The following is a 7907-nucleotide window of genomic DNA, read 5'->3' on the forward strand; positions in this document are numbered from 1 at the left end:
ACGTGTCACAAGACTAGATAAACAGTGGATATTTATCAATAGGCCTGTGGTCATATCTCGATAAACATAATGGAATTTACCACTTTGTTCTGTTACACAGATAATTAGCATATTCTTTTAGGCAACGGAGAGTCCAAGTACAAATCCTGAGGCTCTTTTATCCAGGTGTCTGGTTTTCCATTGGTATGACATTTCTATATACACTGGGCACAAAGTTCAGAGTCCATTGGGAGGGTGACCGTGCATGTAGCCTAATGTTTGCAGCCTGGCCTCAGATGGAGTCCAGCTCTGTCTGTTTCCTCCTTCAAAATATCAAAGAATAACCTTTAATTAACAAAGAATTTAGCTTAAAGATTCAGCTTTGAGAACTCTCGGTTCAGTTGCGTTCAGTCGTTCAGTCGTGTCCAACTCTTTGCGACACCATGGACTGCAGCATGCCAGGCCTTCCTGACCATCACCAACTCCCCGAGTTTACTCAAACGCATGCCCATTGAGTCTGGGATGCCATCCAACCATCTCATCTTCTGTAATCCCCTTCTCCTCCCGCCTTCAATCTTTCCCAGCATCAGGGTCTTTTCAAATGAGTCAGCTCTTCGAATGAGGTGGCCAAAGTATTGGAGTTTCTGCTTCACCATCAGTCCTTCCAATGAATATTCAGGACTGATTTATTTTAGGATGGACAGGTTGGATCTCCTTGCAGTCCAAAGGACTCTCAAGAGTCTTCTCTAACACCACAGTTCAAGAGCATCAATTCTTCAGTGCTCAGCTTTCTTTATAGTCCAACTCTCACATCCATACCTGACTACTGGAAAAACCATAGACTTGACTAGATGGACCTTTGTTGGCAAAGTAATGTCTCTGCTTTTTAATATGCTGTCTAGGTTGGTCATAACTTTTCTTCAAAGGAGTAAGTATCTTTTAATTTCGTGGCTACGGTCACCATCTGCAGTAATTTTGGAGACCCCCCCAGAAATAAAGTCTGCCACTGTTTCCACTGTTTCTCCATCTATTTGCCATGAGGTGATGGGACTGGATGCCATGCTCTTAGTTTTATGAATGTTGAGCTTTAAACCAACTTTTTAACTCTCCTCTTTCACTTTCATCAAGAGGCTCTTTAGTTCTTCTTCACTTTCTGCCATAAGGATGGTGTCATCTGCATATCTGAGGTTATTGATATTTCTCCCAGCAATCTTGATTCCAGCTTGTGCTTCCTTCATCCTAGCATTTCTCATGATGTACTCTGCATATAAATTAAATAAGCAGGGTGACAATATACAGCCTTGATGTACTCTTTTCCTATTTTGATCCAGTCTGTTGTTTCATGTCCAGTTCTAACTGTTGCTTCCTGACCTGCATATAGGTATCTCAAGAGGCAGGTCAGGTGGTCTGGTATGTCCATTTCTTTCAGAATTTTCCAGTTTATTGTTATCCACACAGTCAAAGGCTTTGGCATAGTCAATAAAGCAGAAATAGTTGTTTTTATGGAACTCTCTTGCTTTTTCCATGATCCATCAGATGTTGGCAATTTGATCTCTGGTTCCTCTGCCTTTTCTAAACAAGCATGAACATGTGGAAGTTCATGGTTCACATATTGTTGAAGCCTGACTTGGAGAATTTTGAGCATTACTTTACTAGCGTGTGAGATGAGTGCAATTGTGTGGTAGTTTGAGCATTCTTTGGCATTGCCTTTCTTTGGAATTGGAATGAAAACTGACCTTTTCCATTCCTGTGGCCACTACTGAGTTTTCCAATTTGCTGGCATATTGAGTGCAGCACTTTCACAGCATCATCTTTCAGGATTTGAAATAGCTCAACTGGAATTCCATCAGCTCCACTAGCTTTGTTCATAATGATGCTTCCTAAGGCCCACTTGATTTCACATTCCAGGATGTCTGGCTCTAGTTGAGTGATCACACCATTGTAATTATTTGGGTCGTGAAGGTCTTTTTCATACAGTTCTCCTGTGTATTCTTGCCACCTCTTCTTAATATCTTCTGCTTCTGTTAGGTCCATACCATTTCTGTCCTTTATTGAGCCCATCTTTGCATGAAATGTTCCCTTGGTATCTCTAATTTTCTTGAAGAGATCTCTAGTCTTTCCCATTCTATTGTTTTCCTCTATTTCTTTGCACTGATCACTGAGGAAGGCTTTCTTATCTCTCCTTGCTATTCTTTGGAAGTCTGCATTCAAGTGGGTATATCTTTCCTTTTCTCCTTTGCTTTTTGCTTCTCTTCATTTCACAGCTATTTGTAAGGTCTCTTCAGAGAGCCGTTTTGCTTTTTTTCATTTCTTTTTCTTGGGGATGGTCTTGCTCTCTGTACAATGTCATGAACCTCTGCCCATAGTTCTTCAGGCACTCTGTCTATCAGATCTAGTCCCTTAAGTCTATTTCTCACTTCCACTGTATAATCGTTATTACAGCTACCCTAGGTCAGTAGGTGCCCAATATGCTATTGGAGATCAGTGGAGCAATAACTCCAGAAAGAATGAAGAGACAGAGCCAAAGCAAAAACAACACGCAATTGTGGATGTGATTGGTGATGGAAGCAAGGTCCAATCCTGTAAAGAGCAATATTGCATAGGAACCTGGAATGTTAAATCCATGAATCAAGGCAAATTGGAAGTGGTCAAACAGGAGATGGCAAGAGTGAACATCGAGATTTTAGGAATCAGCGAACTGAAATGTACTGGAATGGATTAATTTAACTCAGATGACCATTATATCTACCACTGTGGGCAAGAATCCCTTAGGAGAAAGAGAGTTGCTATCATAGTCAACAAAAGAGTCCAAAATGCAGTACTTGTATGCAATCTCAAAAATGACAGAATTATCTCTATTTGTTTCCAAGGCAAACCAATCAGCACCACGGTAATCCAAGTCTATGCACTGACCAGTTATGCTGGATTAGCTGAAGTTGAATGGTTCTATGAAGACCTACAAGACCTTCTAGAACTAATACCCAAAAAGATGTCTTTTTCATTATAGGGGACTGGAATGCAAAAATAGGAAGTCAAGAAACACCTGGATTAACAGGCAAATTTGGCCTTGGAGTACGGAATGAAGCAGGGCAAAGGCTCATAGAGTTTTGCTAAGTGAACACAATGGTCATAGCAAACACCCTCTTCCAACAATACAAGAGAAGACTCTACACATGGACATCACCAGATGGTCAACACTGAAATCAGATTGATTATATTCTTTGCAGCCAAAGATGGAGAAGCTCTATACAGTTAGCAAAAGCAAGACTGGGAGCTGACTGTGGCTCAGATCATGAACTCCTTATTGCTAAATTCCGATTTAAATTGAAGAAAGTAGGGAAAAACACTAGACCATTCAAGTATTCCCTAAATCAAATTCCTGAGAACTCTAGAGAACCATGAATGCATGTGAGGGGAAGTCCAAGGGCAGAGGGAACAAAAGGGTGGAGGTGATGGGAGCAGGGCAGGTGGAGGACTAGCTGTGGGGTTGGAGGAGTATTCATGAGTATTCATCTTACCTTCCCCCCACCTCTCATTCACGGGCTCATAGACACAGTCAGGGGGCTGGTGATAGAGATGTGACAAGCCTTCTCTTGACCTCGGGCCTGCTCTTCTGGGGAGGTGAGGGAAGAATTATCAGAGGTTGAAGGACAGAACTAAATGATATCCATGTCCTTCCTACCCTAGGAGGGGATGAGAGATCTAGACACTATAAAATGTGTGATGTACATATTAAAATGGCTTATTTGTGTTAGAGAGTAGAAACTATTTATACAGAGACACACAGCTTGTGTTTCCCTCAATTTCAGTTTCCATTTACAGCCTTGACCTCAGAGCCTTAACATATCAGTGAAGCAGCCAGAGTGAGCCCTTAGGGTACATCTCCTCAGCATATTCATCCTAAGAGGCCCCTTCACATACACAGGACAGACTTTGTGCAAATCACAGCAACTGGCTGTACTCTTCCTGAACTAGCAAGTTCTTTTCTTCCTTCTCTCTCCAACTGACTTCTATTTAAATCATACACATGTCCTCACTCTGAGACCCTCCCCTCACACACCTGAAGTTTATCAGCCACTAAGTCCTTAGTCCAAGGGGAAAAGAGAAGCAAGTGGTCACATCTGGGACTCAGAAAGTTGTTCACCTACAGCCTGGGTGCTTTCAAAGTCACCCACCATGTACTGAGCCCTCCTGTGCCCAGACTCCCAGACAGGTGCTGGGGTCCCTGGAGGAGACACAGCTGCTGCTCTTCCAGGCTGAAGGAGGAAGGAGATGAGAAAGGAGGTGATGCAGGAGAATCAGGAGAGGGGGACAGGGAAGAGGGTCTCATCTCAGGGAAGCAGAGGCGTCCTGCTGGGAAGAGCAATGTTTCACTTGTGACCTGAGAGGAGAGTAAGAGTCAGTCAATAAAAGACAGAGCGGAGGTTCCAGGCAATGGAAAGATGGGTCCAAAGGTCCAGAATAAAGGAGAGGTTGGTGGATTTGAGGAACTGAAAGGGAGAGAGAGAGAAAGTCTAGAGATGAAGCAGGAGAGGCAGCAGGACTCAGGCAGTGCAGATCTATCCCACGCCCTCTGGACATGCTCATAGTCACTCCCACTTCCTCCTGTGGACACAGCCTTCTGTCCTAAAGGAGTCCTTTCCCAGATTCTTACACGTCCAGTCAGGGTTTTTCACTGAGTAGTTAAAATCCAACCTTTGCTCACCACCTACTAAGGGCAGGCATGCTACTATGTCTGGGGAAAAAAGCAGTAATAACACACAGCCCCCCTTAAGCTCATAAAATTATATTCTGTTTTTTTTTTTAACACCAAATGTTAACCACAAAAAATACATCCAATAACCAAGAGACAAAAAAGACTAACAACAACAACAAAAATCCCACATCATCAATTCTTTTAGACTAAAAGAGAGGGGCACACATCACTAAAGGTAAAAACAAAACTCTAAGGCAATAGGGATCTAATACCCTTGACAAAAAGTTTTTGAATTGAGGTTATAATTGACATATAACATTAGTTTCAGGTGTACAACACAATGATTTTTTTTATATATTGCAAAATGACCACAATAAATCTGGTTGATATTCATGATTAGACACTTACAAATTTGTGTGTGTGATAAGAACTTTTAAGATCTACTCTCTAAGACAAATTCCCTGGCAGTCCAGTGCTTAGGACTCCACACATCCACTGCAGGGTGCATGGGTTCAATTCCTGGTCAGAGAAATAAGATCCCTAATGCCAAGCAGCCCTGTCTCGCACCCAACACACCACCACCCCCCACCCCCACAAAAAAACTATCCCCTTAGGAATTTTGAAATATACAATATGGTATTGTTAACTACACTTGGTATGCTGTACATCACATCCCCAGGATTTATTTTTCTCATTGTCAGGAAGTTAGTACGTTTTGACCTCCTTCCTCAATTTTGTTCTGGGAACCACCAATCTGTTCTCTGTATCTATGAATTCAGTGGTTTTGGGAAGGAGGGGATTGTTAGTTTCTGATAAAATGTTCCCATCTTCAGAATCTGGATGAGAAGCATGGCACCACAACCATACAGTGGAGCCTGACTGCACTGACCATGATGCTTAGAACCAGGGCTCCTTGGTCACTGATTGAGTTTCTCCTCAGGACACTCCTGAGACCTTCGTGTATGTTAACTACACCACAGAGGTTCTCACTACAGTTGCTCATATATTCATTCGACAGTTATTGGGGAGCTTTCTGCATGTGTGTGCAGGTCTGTGTCCACACCGTGGGCAGTGTGGTGAGGATGTGAAGGATGGGAAAGAGCTGGAAACCAGCCACCCTAACCATGTGCAGGAAAGGAAAGGCAGAAAAGGAACCTGAGAATAATCACAAAGTTTTCTACACAGATAGAGACGGTTCTTCTGAAGACCCTGAACCTGCACATGGAGGCCAGCACATCCCCCTCCCCTCCACTGGAGCTCCTCAGTACTTACCATGTGGGTGGCTGATGGCTGCCTGATAGCTGGCATTCTTCTCCCTCTTTGGGGCCCTCTGGGCTCAGAAATTCACATTTGGAAGCCCTAAATCACCAATGGCTATGACATCCTTGTTTATTGATATGGCAGGAGATATTCCATTTCACATTACTTACAAAGTCTTCTTGGAGGAGGTCTTTTGCAATGAAAGCAGCTGCCCTTTGGGAAGAAATGAGATCTTTTGCTTCCAACAGTGGTTCAGTCTTGACAGCAGGGTGGAATCACCTGCAGGGTTTGAAAAGGTGTTGATTCCTGCCTCCCCTCCACTAGGATTCTAACTGCAATGAGGCTTCAGCACTGGGATTTTACAGAGCTTCCCTGGTGATTGGGGCTTCCCTGGTGGCTAAGATGGTAAAGAATCTGCGTGCAATGCAGGAGACCCAAGTTTGATCCCTGAGTTGGAAGATTCCCCTGGACAATAGAATGGCTATGCACTCCAGTATTCTTCCCTGGAGAATTCCATGGACAGAGGAAGGATCCTGGAGAGCTACAGGCCATGGTGTCACAAAGAGTCAGATGCAGCTGAGTGACTAAACCTACCTGGTGACTGAATTTGCGGCCAAGTTTACAAACCACTGGCCTTTGCTATATTGAAGATATAAAGGCATGTACCTGGATACGCAGACAGAGTAAATAGATCAGGTGATTCTGCAGGAGCAGGAGTGTGCGTTTCTGTGGGTGGAGAGTGTAGATGAGGAGGGTGAGACAAGGATTCCCCATTTTGGCCCCTGTGTGGTCTTCCTGGCCCTTCATTCTATGGCTTTTCCACACCCCATACCTTGACACTGGGAATCTGCTGTCCCCTCGTGGTAATTTTCAGTATGGCACCATTGTCTCTAGAGGCTTCATACAAGCCCAGCTTTAGTTCATCACAAATCTGATAATGAGTCCCAAGGTGTGGCTTGCTGGGAAGGAAATCCTGGGAACTGTACAGGATGAACAGTTTGGAGTCTGTTCAGGAGTCGCTTCTGTGTAGGGAAGCTCAGGGAGCTCTAGGCCACTGGCCAAGCACAGGTCTTGCACACGGCAATGACTGGAGCCTTCCTGTGCCTGGGTTTTGAAGAAATTGGTCTTATCAGTCAGTGACTAGTTCCTATGATATCAAGCATCAGGAAGTGCAGAGGTGTTAGGTGACAAGTTTCATAATAAACAGCAGCCACCCGACCCCTTATTTTGCTTTGTGTGACAGGATGTGTTTTTACTTAATTACCATGTTTAGTTGTAACATAAGCCTAGAGGGTGTTAGGAGCTCCATCTTACAGAAAAGGAAACAAACCTACAGAGTTTAAGGAATCTTCTCAAAGTCATATATCTCATAAGTGACAGATGCAGCCTCTGAGCCCACGTTGGTAGAATCACACAGTCTGTCCCAGCTCCTCCAATGTCCTGGCAGGACAAGGAGGTCTCACCTGCCCAAAGATTTGCACAGAAACTTAAGCCTGATTCCCTGGTTGGGTCCATATGGCCCCTCCAGGTGCCTATAGCCCCTTTTATCCTTATTGTACCTTAACTTGGATACCTCCTTCTGCAGGGCAGACCCCAAGAGCCCCATGATTGGCAGGAGGACACCTTTGCCAGATTCTGACAGTATTCCCTGCAGCCAACTCCTAGGGGTGCGGTCAGGCCAGATTATGAGGAGAGCTAATGAGAGTCTATATTTCTGTTTTTCTGTCAGTACCATACTGCTTTGGTTACTGTAGCTTTGTAATATAGTCTGAAGTCAGGGAGCCTGATTCTTCCAGCTCCATTTTTCTTTCTCAATATTGCTTTGACTAGTCAAGGTGTTTTGTGTTTCCATCAAAATGTTTTTAATTTTGTTACTTTTCTGTTAAAAATGCCATTGGTAATTTGATAAGGATTGCATTGAATCTGTAGATTGAGTAATCTACACATGTAGGTAATAGAATTAAAAACATAA

Source organism: Bubalus kerabau, chromosome 12 (assembly GCF_029407905.1).
Source record: "Bubalus kerabau isolate K-KA32 ecotype Philippines breed swamp buffalo chromosome 12, PCC_UOA_SB_1v2, whole genome shotgun sequence".
Lineage (NCBI taxonomy): Eukaryota > Metazoa > Chordata > Mammalia > Artiodactyla > Bovidae > Bubalus > Bubalus kerabau.